The 16,184-nt window shown below is 40.7% G+C and overlaps 1 protein-coding gene across 4 annotated transcripts in view; it reads right to left on the bottom strand.

The window, feature by feature from the left end:
- The window catches only part of mettl15 (methyltransferase 15, mitochondrial 12S rRNA N4-cytidine), a 120,136-nt gene that overhangs the window by 11,894 nt on the left and 92,058 nt on the right, over positions 1 to 16,184 (bottom strand). The window lies entirely within an intron of this gene.

Here is a 16,184-nt window from a genome sequence, read left to right as displayed (position 1 = left end):
CCTCCTTCCATCAGCAAAGGCATTGAAGATGAAACGTGGCAGGGTCTTGACATGACAATGATCCCAAACACACCACCCGGGCAATGAAGGAGTGGCTTCGTAAGAAGCATTTCAAGGTCCTGGAGTGGTCTTGCCAGTCTTCAGATCTCAACTCCATAGAAAATCTTTGGAGGGAGTTGAAAGTCTGTGTTGCCCAGTGACAGCCGCAAAACATCACTGCTCAAGAGGAGATCCGCATGGAGGAATGGGCTAAAATACCAGCAACAGTATGTGAAAACCTTGTGAAGACTTAGTGAAAATGTTTGACCTCTGTTATTGCCAACAAAGGATATTTAACAAAGTATTGAGATGAACTGTTATTCTTGACCAAATACTTATTTTCCACCATAATTTGCTAATAGATTCTTTAAAAATCAGACAATGTGATTTTATGGAATCCCCCCTCATTTTGTCTCTCATAGGTGAGGTATACCAATGATGAAAATGACAGGCTTTTAAGTGGGAGAATTTGCACAATTGGTGGCTGACAAAATACTTTTTTGCCCCACTGTATTTCCAAAGGTGCTATTGACATGAAATGTTCACCAGATGTTGGGGAAAACCCAAGTAATCCATCCATACAAAGAAAGTAGAAGAAATAAGATCTGAAATTAAATTGAACTACATTACATTGTAATAATGTGAAATGACACAGGCAAAAAGTATTGAACACATAAAGAAAGGGAGGTGCAAAAAGGCATGGAAAGCCAAGACAACACCTAAAATCTATCAATAATCAAACAGAAATCCAGCCCCTTGTCAGAGCAAATGAAAATCAGCTGTTTCAGTCTTAATTGATGGCCTACAAAAGGTCTCATTGCCAAGGTGTGAGTCAAGACACATCTCATGACGGGTAAGAGCAAAGAGCTGTCTCAAAACCATCGCAAACCATCCATCCATCCATCCATTTTCTGAGCCGCTTCTCCTCATTAGGGTCGCGGGCGTGCTGGAGCCTATCCCAGCTGTCATCGGGCAGGAGGCAGGGTACACCCTGAACTGGTTGCCAGCCAATCGCAGGGCACATACAAACAAACAACCATTCGCACTCACAGTCACACCTACGGGCAATTTAGAGTCTCCAAATAATACATGTTTTTGGGATGTGGGAGGAAACCGGAGTGCCCAGAGAAAACCCACGCAGGCACGGGGATAACATGCAAACTCCACACAGGCGGGGCCGGGGATTGAACCCGGGTCCTCAGAACTGTGGGGCTGACGCTCTAACCAGTCGTCCACCGTGCCGCCCATCGCAAACTAATTGTTGCAAAACATAATGATGGCATTGGTAACAGGCGCATATCGAAGCTTCTGAATGTTCCAGTGAGCACGGTTAGGGTCATAATACGTAAGTGGAAAGCCAATCATACCACAAATCATCATAGATTTGCCTCGATCAGGTGCTCCTCGCAAGATTTCTGACAGAGGAGTGCAAAGAATAATCAGAAGAGTTGTCCAAGAGCCAAGGACCGGCTGTGGAGAGCTTAAAAAAAGACCTGGAATTAGCAGGTACTGTTGTCACAAGGAAATCAGTGAGCTAATGCACTCCGCCGTCATGGCCTGTATGCATGCTCACCACGCAAGACGCAATTGCTGGAAAAAAAAAAAAACATGTCAAAGCACGTTTAAAGTTTGCTGAACAAGCCAGTTAAATACTGGGAGAATATAGTCTGGTCTGATGAGAGCAAAATTTAACTATTTGGAGGCCATAATGTACACCACGTTTGGAGGAGAAATGGCACTGCACATCACCCTAAAAACACCATACCAACAGTGAAGTTCGGAGGTGGGAACATGATGGTGTGGGGCTGTCTTACAGCAAAGGGTACTGGTAAACTTCACATTTTTGAAGGAAGGATGAATGGGAAACTCTACCGAGAAGTTCTTGACAAAAATTTGCTGCTATCTACGAGGATGATGAAAATGAAACGAGGGTGGACATTTCAGCGGGATAATGATCCAAAACATACTGCCAACGAAACTCAATTGGTTTCAAAGACAAAAAATAAAGCTGCTAGAATCGAAAATCTATGGAAAGAACTGAAACTCAAGATCCATAAAAGAACCCCATGAAACCTTCAAGATTTGAAGACTGCTTGTGTGGAGAAATAGGCCAAAATCACACCATTCGACCTGTCATTGCAAATAAAGGCTTTTGGACAAAGTATTAATTAAATACCAGTTGGCGTGGTCAATACTTTTTCCCTGTGTCATTTCATATTATTACACATAACTTAAATTCTGAGCTAATTTGTTCTACTTTCTTTGTATGTATGGGTTACTTTGGTTGTTCTCAACATCTGATGAAACTTTCATGTCAATAGCGCCTTTGGAAATATATTTATTGAGAAAAATGGTGACCTGTTAAATACTTATTTCAGCCGTTGTATCTATGGATAGGTCTGATGCCATTGAACATTTTGAGTGGTTGAAAGTAAAAAAAATATTTAGGACTTAGAAATTTAAAAGCCTGAACCATGTTTTGTCTCAAAATGACTCCTACGTATGTATAGTGATTATACTGCACGAGGGATAAGTAAAAACATATTAAGTATACCGCACTATACTTTTTTAATACAGAGCTCTCATCATATGTTTACTCTTGTACTCCATTTGCGCAAAAAAGTTATTGCGCACGTTAGGGCTGCACAATTAATAAAATTTTAATCGTGATTTTGATTTTGGCTGCCACGATTAAATGACCCTGATCGTTGGTGATTTTTATACATTCAAAATGTGGGCACTGCTGCATTTGAAAAGTGCTTCATTTGCGGCAGTAGCCGCAACCTAGTCAGCCCACCACCAGGGGGAGAATGCATAGTTACGGCTCCATTAAGGACCGGCAACACGTTCCATGGCCAACTTCAAAATAAAAGCTTACACTGGCATTGATGTCCAATGTAGTACCATATAAATCTTTTATTTTGAAGTTGGCCCTTGTAGCATGTTGGCGGAGAGGTGGCGTGTCACGGTAAGACACTATTAACAATTGTTGTGGCGGCTGCCTTGACTTCAACGTTTCGGCTGGCCTGACCGCAATGAAAAAACCCCAGGAGTAAATAGAGAGGGTAATCACAACTGTCGAGTTCTTTTCAGTTTGTGACCGTGCACGACTGATCAATGGTCAAGCAGATCAACGGAGACGTACAGTCCTTGGCAATTCCCTATATTGACGACAGGGATTTTCAAATGAAAAGTTGGAGCTTGTAGCCGAATGTCATTGCCTTCTATGCATTAACTGTATTTGCTTCCATTAAGTTGCAATTTGTGATTGCATTTTGTAATAGCACATTTATTTGGTTAGCCTTTGCTAAAGTAGAATTCTTGGGGTAAATTTTTTTTAAAATTATTATCCATCATTTACTCTTATTTAAAGATTCATTTTGAACTGAAACGTATGACATTTTGTTTGTTAAAAAGTAGTGCAACAAAAATTTATTTATCACTAATGAGGAATAATTGTGATTAATAATCATTATTGGAATATTGATCAAAATAATCGTGATTATTATATAATAATAATTGTGCAGCCCTCGGGCACGTTTTTATTTTTATTACAATTTCAGTTCACGTGCACTTTACCTTTTCAGTGATTGTACACAGCTGTCATGTTTTTTACTTTTGTACTCCATGTGCAATGTGCAAGTGCATGTTATACTATATTGCCAAAAGTATTCGCTCAACTGCCTTAATGCACATATGATTTGAAGTGATCTTCCATTCTAAGTCCATATGGTGTAATATGATGTTGGTCTTCCCTTTGCAGCTATAACAGCTTCAACTCTTGTGGGAATACTTTCAACAGGGTTTAGGCGTGAGTTCATGGGAATATTTGCCCATTCTTCCAGGAGCATATTTGTGAGGTCACACACTGATGTTGGACCAGTAGGCCTGGCTCACTGTCCAATTGAAATCAACCCAAAGCTGTTCTCTCGGGTTGAGGGCAGGACTCTGTGGAGGCCAGTCAAGTTCATCCATACCAAATTCTCTCCTGCATGTCTTTATGGACCAGACATGTTGGAACAGGAAGGACTAATTCCCAAACTGTTTGACTGTCCAAAATATCTTAGTTTGCTGAATCATCCAGAGTTCCTTTCACTGGAGCCCAGGGGCTAATATTTTGGACATTTCCAACTTTGTGGGAACAGTTTGGAGATGGCCCCTTCCTGTTGCAGCATGTTGTGCACCAGTGCACAAATCAAGGTTCACAAAGGCATGGATGAGAGACTTTGATGTGGAAGAACTTGACTGGCCTGCACAATCCTGACCTCAACTCTATAAAACACTTTTGGATGAATTAAAGCGGAGACTAAGAGCCAGGCCTTCTAATACTGAAAGAGTATTACATTTGATACACTGAAGACCCTCATGGACATGGAAACTCCTGTTAAATAAATCCTTGGCTTCAGCAACTGGCACTAGTCCCCTACTAATATATTTATATCATGAATACAGCATGAGTCAACAATTGACGGCAACAAAAATTAGATGATGGAATATGTGCAGGCCACTGTATGCAGGGAAGTGAGAGAGGAGCAGCAGGACTGAGTTGCAGGTACATTCGGGCAACCAGAGCCTCAATGCAGAGCAGATGGATGGTGGACATGGTGTTGACTGGTGAATGTGTCACGAAAATACTTAAGTCAATGGAGCCAAATGTTTGTAATTCATAAACGTCATGTCCATATTTCAAATGTTTTTGCTGCCTGGCTGTTACACTCAGCTGTCAGCACTCATAACTTGCTTTTTCAGTACTTTGGGTAAATGTGCACTTGCAGTCAATAATAGGAACATTTTTGATGCATTCATATTTCTATCAAAAATACCAGTAAAGCCTTGTTAGAATGCACACGAAACAAGAAGAAATGTAAACCGCAGAAGATGGCTTTGGATGACACGGAAACTGCACTTACCAGTATGTATACCTCGCAAACTAAAATTATGAAAAGAAAGCAATTTCAAATACAAAATCATGGTCAAAAGTTGACCATGAGTAGGTTTAGTCAAAAACGAATTAGAACATTTACCAGATCAGCATGGCCCAGGAATACCAAGCCTCCTCTTACGCCACTACACTGGAGCTCCATGCCCGGTGTCCTGTGGATGCAGTCTGTTGTCTGCTCTTGGTGCAGATGGCTCCCTGAGATGGTGTTTCCTCACCTGGATTGTCTGTGCCCAGCAATTGGGCACATTATTACATTATTAATCTTATTTTGAGTGTGTATGTCTGTGTGGATGAGTGCCGGGAAAGGATTGAGTTCAACGTAAAGCACTTGGCTTTTAAGTGCTCGATAAATAAAGTTTGACTGATTCATTGATTGATTTGTTGGTTGATTGACTGATTTTTTGTTTGATTGATTGATTGAATCATTGATTTGAGTTGTGACATTTCGCCTCCATCGGAAGCCGACAAATTCCCAGCTCAACTTCAACCCCTCACAATCAGTCACTACAGCGAGTCAGGAAAATGCTTGCTACAATCAACAGTGTAAAAGAAGTCAATGTTATGGCACATCAACATGATCACCAGGAGAGGCAGTTAAAGGTGATTTGTGCATATATGTGTCTGTACCTAAGAAAGCACTAAACAACCTGAAATCATCTCTTTTGTTGGGATTTATCATTAACCAGAACTGTTCTTTGCAAACATTTAGTGATACTCTATAAATATTTTGGCACTCAGTTAAAATTACAAGTCCGTTTCTAATTGTGCGTCTTTCTTTTGCTTTTTTCTTGTAATCTTGCTATGTTTTATCTTTTCAGTGGGGCATGGTCTTGGTTAAATCAAACATTTCGGGTTTCAATTTATAATAGAACAAATATATTTTGTGTTGTGGGGTAGAGGTTTACACCATTCTAATATAAAAGCCCATAAGACCTTTAAGAGAAACTGCAATAAATAGAGAAGTGAGTGATGTGGCATTTCTCCCCTCCTGCACTAAATACCCCAAGGTGTGAGTCACACTGCAATCAATACAGTGCCTGCACAGGGAGACCAAGCCCTAGTCTCGCCTAACCGAGCCATGTGCGCTCTCCACGCTCTAATTCATCTTTCAAAGGTCCAAAAGACAGATCCATGGAGAAAAGGGGCATTTACCACAATAATAAGTAAACGCACATATTGTATACTGCTCTTCTTTCTCATTTGCATTTTCCATCCATCCATCCATTTTCTTTACCGCTTATCCTCACTAGGGTTGCGGGCTGCTGGAGCCTATCCCAGCTATCTTCGGGCGGGAGGCGGGGTACGTCCTGAACCGGTCGCCAGCCAATCGCAGCATTTGCATTTTCTATAAACTGATCTTGCAATGTAGCTAAGAAAACGCAAGAGAGAATCCATTGCACAACTACCTTAGAACATCAACGACTTGTTGTATGAGACTTCAGTTTAAGTGACAGTAAGCGCGAGAGAGAGATGTAAAATAGACAAAATACTATACAAACGTTTGGGTTTAGATGACCGCATTGTAGCTCACCTGGTATATTGCTATTTTTATATATATATATATGAGATGGCGCCTACCAGTGTGGTCGCCTCAGTAACGCGCTCTCTAGTATTGTTTTTTGTGTTTTTCGTTCGTCTTTGGAGACCTTACACAACTCACTTACACAAGGGGAGACCTGCTCTAAGTGCTAGAGGACTCTGCATCTTTTTGCACAATTGTCCAAAAATAAATAAATAAATAAATAATGTACCGGCATTACCAGATAACTAGCAACCCTTTACTGCTCAGTGACTGTTTCTTTTTTGTCAATGTCTTTCTGTCTCCAAAGTGTTCTGTAAATTGACTGTCTGTTGTCGTACTAGAGCGGCTCCAACTACCGGAGACAAATTCCTTGTGTGTTTTTTGGACATACTTGGCAAATAAAGATGATTCTGATTCTGATACTGAGCAAAAATCATGAGCGATTCGAAAAGGGATTCAAGTGGGCCTAAAAAAGCGATAATCCAATCAGAATTTTTGGACTCCAGAATGTATCTTAGAATACGTCTTACTTTATTTTGACAAGAGTAGCAACTGCTGCCACACTGTATTTACTTACAACCCCAATTACAATGAAGTTGGGACGTTGTTTTAAACATAAAAAAAGCAGAATGCAATGATTTGCAAATCATGTTCAACCTATATTTAATTGAATACACTACAAAGACAAGATATTTGATGTTCAAACTGATAAACTTGATTGTTTTTAGCAAATAATAATTAACTATAATTATAATTAACATATATTATAATTATGGCTGCAACACGTTCCAAAAAAGCTGGGACAGGTGGCAAAAAAGACTGAGAAAGTTGAGGAATGCTCATCAAACACCTGTTTGGAACATCCCACAGGTGAACAGGTTAATTGGGAACAGGTTGGTGCCATGACTGGGTATAAAAGGAGCTTCCCTGAATTGCTTAGTCATTCACAAGCAAAGATGGGGCGAGGTTCACCTCTTTGTGAACAAGTGCGTGAGAAAATAGTCCAACAGTTTAAGGACAATGTTCCTCAACGTACAATTTAGGGCAATTTTCATCTACGGTCCATAATATCATCAAAAGGTTTAGAGAATCTGGAGAAATCAATGTATGTAAGCGGCAAGGCCGAAAACCAACATTGAATGCCCGTGACCTTTGATTCCTCAGGCGGCACTGCATCAAAAACCGACACCAAGGTGTAAAGGATATAATCACATGTGCTCAGGAACACTTCAGAAAACCAATGTCATTAAATACAGTTCGGCGCTACCTCCGTAAGTGCAATTTGAAACTCTACTATGCAAAGCAAAAGCCATTTATCAACAACACCCAGAAACGCTGCCGGCTTCTCTGGGCCCGAGCTCATCTAAGATGGACTGATGTGGTCTGTGGTCCGACGAGTCTACATTTCAAATTGTTTTTGGAAATTGTGGAGGTTGTGTCCTCCGGGCCAGAGGAAAAGAACCATCTAGACTGTTATGGATGCAAAGTTCAAAAGCCAGCATCTGTGATGGTATGGAGCTGTGTTAGTGCCAATGGCATGGGTAACTGCGAACTGCGAATGGAGGGCGTTCCAAACCGTTAATAACTCTAAATTAATATGGGACTCAACACGTACACCAAAAGGCATTCTTTGTGCACACTTAAATACACAAAGCATTTTAACAAAAAGTGATCAGGTCAATCACCTTCTCACTGACTCAAATATTGACTTCCTCTGCCTATCTGAGACATGGCTCCATGAATCTTCGCCCTCAGCAATACTATCTGTACCTGGTTATAAAATGTTTAGAAACGACAGACAGGGTTCTAAGGGAGGAGGTGTTATGATTTATGCCAAGGACACTTTTAATTGTAATCAAATACATGTTACAGATGAGAATGGATTAGAATTTCTTGGACTAACTGTTTCTTTGTCACAGCAAATGTCTTTTATTCTTGTTGTTATTTATAGGCCTCCCTCATCAAATGCCGCTTTTTATGAAAAGCTGGAAATTTTACTGAAACAACTCAATCTTGTAAAAGAGGTGATAATAATGGGTGACTTAAACGTTAATTGGGAAGTTAACAAAGTTAGGAAAAAATTGAAAAGGGTTATGGATGATATGGATATGACTCAGGTTATTAATGGCCCTACGAGAATTACAAACTCCACCCGAACTCAGATTGATCTAGCCTTTACTAATATGCCAGAAAGGATCTTGAAGCCATACAATATGCTCACAGGATTGTCTGATCACAATCTTATAATGGTCACAAGAAAATTAAATAAAAAGCGCTTCAAACCCTTGGCCACCACTGAATCCAATAGGATACCAAAACATGAACAGCAAAATTTCCAAGATTCTATCCAAGAAGTAAACTGGGATGTATTACTCGCTGGTAAAAATTTAGATGAGGATTGTTCTAAATTTGCCAACAAAATACAAGAAATTATTATACAATTTACACGGATAATTAAACTAATAGCTAGAAAGAATGGCCTTCCTTGGTTAAACAGATTTATTCTGAAACTGATGAATGAACGCGATCATTCCTTGAAGTTGTCGGTCAAATCAGGATACAATAGACACCACTTTATTTCACTGATAAATAGGGTAGTGAAAGAAATAAGAAAATCTAAAGCTGACTTTTTCATTACTGCTCTGAATAGTGCGAAGGGAAATTCCAAAATAACCTGGAATTATATTAAAAAACTATTGGGTGATACACAAAATAACAAAACAAAATTAATGCAAATTAAATTAAATGGAAACATCCTGACGGAACCTCAAGTGATGGCTGATGCTTTTAACAAATACTTCATTGAATCTGTGTCAGAAATCTCTTCTAAGTTTGCAGTAAAACAAAGGAAGGAATACCCTGCATTGTCTGCAACGCAGTTCTTTACTATTACAAATATTACTGAGACCAAAGTTATCGATTTAATTCATTCACTCAAACCATCTAAGGCAAAGGATGTTTTTGGAATGGACACGAGCATGCTCAAAGATCTAGGCTCAACTCTTGCTACTCCTATTGCCTCAATCATTAATCTTTCAATTTCATCTGGTCACTTTCCAAAGGCCTGGAAATCGGCTATTGTTACCCCTGTCTTTAAATCCGGTGACTCAACTTCTCTGAATAACTACCGACCTATAACCATTCTTCCGGCCATTTCCAAAGTTGCAGAAAAATGGGTGTCAGAGCAGATTGTCCATTATTTAATCAGCAGCTCCCCCTCTCTCTACGCCATGCAGTTTGGTTTCAGATCCAAGCATTCCACTGAAATGGCTACATGCCTCTTCATTGAGAAAATAAAATCTCTCGACAAGGGTGGAGTTGTAGGGGCGGTGTTCTTGGACCTCAGGAAAGCTTTCGATACAGTAAATCACTCTGTTCTTCTTACCAAGCTCTCAAAATTTAACTTCTCTCGCAAAGCTGTGAGCTGGATTGAATCATATCTGCATGACCGAACACAATCTGTATCAGTTAACAACTGCTGATCAGAGTCTCTTAGGCTAACCTCTGGAGTCCCTCAGGGATCAATATTAGGCCCCCTTTTATTTAGTCTTTATATCAACGATTTGCCCACTGTTTGCTCTGAAGCAGAGTGCGTAATGTATGCAAACGAAACGGTTTTCTTTGTTCATGGTCGCTCCAAAGATACTGTTGCTGCTAAACTCACTAATACAATGTCCTGTGTCACAACTTGGTTGCAGGAGTGCTGTCTACAGCTAAATGTTTCTAAAACTGTAGGCATGTATTTCACTAAAACAAATAGAGTATCACCTGAACCCGACATACTTGTTAATGGAGAAAAAATGCAAATTGTCAGCCAATACAAATATCTTGGGTTAATAATAGATTCACAGCTTTCCTTTAAAGCCCATATTGACAAATTGTGTAAAAATATCAAATTAAACCTTGCAAATTTTCGTGCAATTCGAAATGAAATGTCAACTGAAGCCGCAAAAATGTACTTGCATTCAATGATTCTGAGTCACTTTAACTATTGCATAACCAGTTGGTCCCAGGCTGGTCAGAATGCAAAAAAACCGTTGGAAGTTTTGTACAAACAAGTAATTAAAGTGATGGATAAAAAACCAAGGCACTATCATCACTGTGCAATTTTTAAAAAATACAGTCTTTTAAACTGGGACAGTTTTCACATATTTGCAGATTTAAATTTGATTTATAAAGTACTGCATGATTTGGCCCCAGCTCCTCTGGCTGAGTTCATCAGCCAAAGAAACAGCTCTGAGCGTGTCACTCGAGGCTCTGTCAGAGGTTTACTGTCTCATTCCTCTGCGTAGGAGCACTTTCAGTAAGTCAGCCTGGTCAGTGAGGAGCGCTGGTGAGTGGAACTCAGTACCTGAGGAGGTTAAACTGCTTACAACATACAAAGCCTTCACAAAAAAACTGAAAATGTGGCTAGTTAACACCTATAGCTGCCAACACTAAAAGACAAGTATGTTATGTTGTTTTTTTGTTATGACCAAAAAATTTGTAGTTTTATTCTCTCTTAATAGTATAGTTTGATTATGTATCCTGTATTATATTGTCTTGTAGATGTATTTTACTGCTTTTTTACATCATGGCCAGGGCACTACAGATGAAAACTAGCCTTCTGGCTAATTCTGGCATTTTTAACCATGTGTACTTCATGTGTTTTATGAAATTGCATTGTCCCCTTTCAAATAAACTAAACTGAAACTGAAACTGAACTTACACATCTGTGAAGGCACCATTAATGCTGAAAGGTACATACTGGTTTTGGGGAAACATATTCTGCCATCCAAGCAATGTCTTTTTCATGGACGCCCCTGCTTATTTCAGCAAGACAATGCCAAACCACATTCTGCACGTGTTACAACAGCGTGGCTTCGTAGTAAAAGAGTGCAGGTACTAGACTGGCCTGCCTGCAGTCCAGACCTGTCTGCCATTGAAAATGTGTGGCGCATTATGTAGCGTAAAATATAACGGAGACCCCGGAATGTTGAACAGCTGAAGCTGTACATCAAGCAAGAATGGGTAAGAATTCCACCTACAAAGCTTCAACAATTAGTGTCCTCAGTTCCCAAACGTTTATTGAATGTTGTTAAAAGAAAAGGTGATGTCACACAGAGGTAAACATGACCCTGTCCCAGCTTTTTTGGAACATGTTGCAGCCATAAAATTCCAAGTTAATGATTATTTGCTAACAATAAAGTTTATCAGTTTGAACATTAAATATCTTGTCTTTGTAGTGTATTCAATTAAATATAGGTTGAACATGATTTGCAAGTCATTGTATTCTGTTTTTATTTGTTTAACATAACATCCCAACTTCATTGGAATTGGGGTTGTAAAAAAAAAATACAAACTATTTCAGGATTTTTAGCCTGTTTATGGACAACGCCATTTTGACTTACTGAGCATAGTTTCTGTGCATGTGCGCAGTTGTAGTTTGTTTTTGAAGTTGACCATAGATGACGGTTGCAAATAGTCGTAGCCCTCCAACGGGACAATGGTTTCCACGGAACGAGGCGTATGATAGCTGATCCTGAGGAGCTGCAAGGATTTTCATGGCAGCACCACAACTGAAGCCAAAAAGGACCCATTGCTTGAGGTGGATGGCAACCGCGGAAGAATGAATGGGAGAAAGTTGAGCACTTGAGCAAGATCCAACACAGTGTGGTAGATGGTGACAGCTCGTCATATAGCCAGCCAGCTAGCTAGCTAGAAAGGAGGGAGCTGGTCCTCGCCAGCCAGGATTTAGGGCACAGACAGGCGCAAAACCAACCCGGGTTATACCTTTGGCCATGGTACAGCGATGTATCCTCCTTAAAGTAAGCCATTTTAAACTTAAAAACTTTTTCGGAGGGAGAAGTGGCAGCCAAAAGATCCCAGGGTACTCTCTTTCTGGTTCAATAGATTTACAAATCATTGTATTCTGTTTTTATTTTACGTTTTACACATTGTCCCAAATTCAATGGAATTGGGGTTTGTGATCAAATTAGATTTTTCATTTTTTGGACTATGACATCTCTTTATTTCGGAATAGAACAAGGAGTAACGATTCGATTCTGATTCATAAGTCATTCGTTACTGTCAACACAAATAGCGGATCGGGATTTAGAGGGTCACTCTGAGCCCTAATGGATACTGTATGTACCAGATTCCAATACTGACAGCAATAGTTTACACTGATTGAATGCTTTCTCCATATCGCTGGCATCAAGCGGAAAACTCACATCTCCAAAACCATCACTTTTCAGGCAATAAAAAAAAAACGGCACATTAGTACAGCGATTAACATTGCATCTTCAAAGAGAGCAAGCCATTTTCAAAACTTTAGATTGGTCATTAATTTTTTTAAATTAACATACCCACGTGGGGAGGGAACCATACTATCAATTTTTGGAAAAAAACATTAAATGGACCAAATTTGGAAAGAGGAGATTTTGGCCCAACGCCAGCTGAGCGAAAGCTAAAATAGTATGAAGACCGGCACAATCAAATATTAGCCAAAACAAGAGCCATATAAAATATTCTATTACGATAACGTTTGTCTGTTTTGATTAATATTGTCCGGGAGGTATTACATTGAACAACATTTATTTTATTAGTATTTTTTAAACTGCCTTGCATCATACTAAGAGGTGCTTATCATGTTTTGACAGTTACGTGTAACTAAATGTTACTAAACAAAACTATTCTGACACATTTACACTGCACAAAACAAGCAGTTTTCCACTTCAATATTGTCTATCGTGGACAATTAAGTTGTGCTGTTTTGAATGCATCAGTTGGAGCTTGACACGCTAGCAAACAACAACAATGGAGAACACGGATCTACTGTTTTTAATTCTCAACATGTGGCTGTTGGCCAGAGAAAGCAGATTTTATTTCACAGGATACTGAGGGAAGCAAGAAACGGAGCAGCTGCAGCAAAATGGAGACTGTGGAAAATAAATGCCTTTTTACACTGCACCTAGCACAGCACAGTGTACTGTAAACCAACCTATGCATTGTGCATGTGATGCCATGGCAGCTGACTGCCAAACACGAGGTGGGCATTTGCCACCGATACAGACGCACCCGCCTTGAAAGATGTTCAATTTCGGCACATCACCACTGTTACAACAGACATATCCAATCGGCGAGGATGTGGCCGAGGGATTTCAGAGTGACAACAGCAAGACATTTTGGCAAACTTGGAAAATTTGTACAGTGAAAACAGCATGGAGAAAATAGAGGAAGAAAAATTAATGCAGTGTCCCTGTTCGGAGTACAGGAATAAATGTCGTAGAGTGACATGGTACAGCACAGCGATGGACCTCTCCACTACTTTAAATGTACCAGGTTGGTTGAAAGCGGTCTAGCTGAAATAAAATATAGCACAGCCACACATGCTTCACTTGGATCACATATCTCCTCTTTATCCTTACTTTAAAGTGAAGCCAGGGCCTTCCATTGTAACAGTGACAAATACATACTGCCAAGCTGCAGCCCACTTTAACTCTAAACCAGTGGGAAAAGGTGCCGGGCTACTCCCTGTTAGCAAGCTAGTTACTGTCAAATAGGGGTGAGCTTGCGCCGTCCTGTGTCCTACCTCGCCGTGGGCGCCATGAAAACCACATACAGTTTTGGCTCATACAGTGGCCGAGAAGTATAAACAAATTATAAAAATTTCAAAAACAAAATTCAAAATGTGGCTAAATTAGCCATCAAGCTATGAATGATGAAATACATTGATTTCAATGAAAGTCGATTGCTTTGATGAAAGTTTTGTTGAGGCATTTTACCTTATCCTTCAAATCTGAGAGGAACTTCAAGGTTTCAAAAGTCTTAATTATATGTGAATATTACCTGAACATATATGTTTCTGATGCTAAATATGTCTAATTGCTGTCATTTATTTGTGTTTTTTAAATTATTGTTAAATACTTGCTTTAAAACAGTTCACTGCTCCTGTAAAAAAGTGACTTTTTAAAAAAAAAATCAGATAGCGACAATATGCAAATCATTATATTCACTCAGTCACTGTAATAATGTCTGAAAAGTCAAACACTTTATGGAGTCAGTACAAACAAAAACAGTGTCATATACTGCCTACAGTTCCATTATTGTAGCCGGGAGGGCGCTTTGCGTTCTCTCTCTCTCCCCTACCTTCTCTGTTTTCAGCACCTGTCTCGAATCAGCCTTATCACCACCGGTATATAAACCTCCCTGTTCCAGGAAATCCTCGCCGAAGTATTGAAGTTACTTTCAGTGGTACCACGGTCCCTTTTACCTCACGTAAGTCACCCTATTCCTCGTTCCCTTTTTGACTCCTGTGTCTCCTTGTTCCAGTGTGTTTTCCCCCAGTGTTCCTGATCCACGTAATTCCTGCTGCCAAGCCAGCCGCCTGTCCACACCGCCGCCTGCCAACCCACCTAGGACCATTGCCATTACCTTTCATCAATAAACTCTTCACCCTTTCACATCTGCCTCCGACTGCTCTTGGATTCAGCCACTCTCTATTCGTGTCAGAATACTTCGGTCATTATGGACCCAGCAACTCCGGAGGCACTGATGACAGCACTCACTCTCCAAGTAGCCCACATAAAAAAACAAGAAAAGACTCTCCAAGAACTCACGGAATCCCTACACTCCCTCACACAACAGGTATTGCTCTCAGCAATACCTCCTTCTGGTACACCACCACCCTCTTCCATGCTCGTTGACCTCTCCGGAGCCCCTGGAGAATATCATGATCTCTCTCCGGTATTTTGTAAAGACCTGGCCATTTCTCTACCCCCCACCGCCCGTATGACTGTGCTATTAATCTGCTGCCGGGGGCCCCTCTTCCCTCCAGTCGTCTCTATAACCTTTCCCGACCTGAGAAGAGGGCTATGGAGGACTATATACATGACTCTCTGGATTCCGGACTCATTCGACCGTCCTCTTCTCCAGTTGGAGTTTTTTTTGTTGCAAAGAAAGACACCACTCTCCGCCCATGTATTGACTTCCGTGGTCTCAATGATATCACCGTGAAGAATAAATCTCCGCTTCCCCTCATCAACCCCTCGTTTGAACCCCCTCTGTGATGCCCAGGTATTCACCAAATTGGATCTACGGAAGGCCTACCACCTCATCCGTATCCAAGAGGGGCACGAATGGAAGACGATCTTCAATCCCCCTCTTGGACACTTCGAGTATCTGGTCATGCCATTCGGTTTAACCAACGCCCCTGCAGTTTTCCAGACTGCATTATTGTATTACTCACGTCCTCCATGACATGCTCAACTGGTCCGTATTTGTATACCTTGATGACATCCTCATTTTTTCCCGCTCCCCCGAAGAACACCGCCTCCATGTACGCAAAGTCATTCAGCGTCTCCTTGAAAAAAAACTCACCCGGATCCCAATACTGGGCCTACAAACCGCCTGTTCGTACCAGATTCTGCACGCTCTGACATTCTTCAGTAGGCTCATACCTCCAAACTCACCTGGCATCACCCGCACCATTCATTCATCCGGCAGCATTTCTGGTGGCCCAGCCTTGTTCAAGACACCCGGGAGTTCGTCCAAGCCTGCTCCGCCTGTGCCCGAGGGAAGTCTTCACACCTGCTCCCAGCTGGGCTGCTGCGTCCATTGCCTATACCTAGCCGCCCTTGGTCCCATATTGCTCTGGACTTCGTTACCGATCTACCTCCTTCTGAAGGTAACTGTCATTCT

The sequence above is a fragment of the Phyllopteryx taeniolatus genome, chromosome 2 (assembly GCF_024500385.1).
Source record: "Phyllopteryx taeniolatus isolate TA_2022b chromosome 2, UOR_Ptae_1.2, whole genome shotgun sequence".
Classification (NCBI taxonomy): Eukaryota; Metazoa; Chordata; class Actinopteri; order Syngnathiformes; family Syngnathidae; genus Phyllopteryx; species Phyllopteryx taeniolatus.
This window is presented reverse-complemented; position numbering and strand designations above follow the sequence as displayed.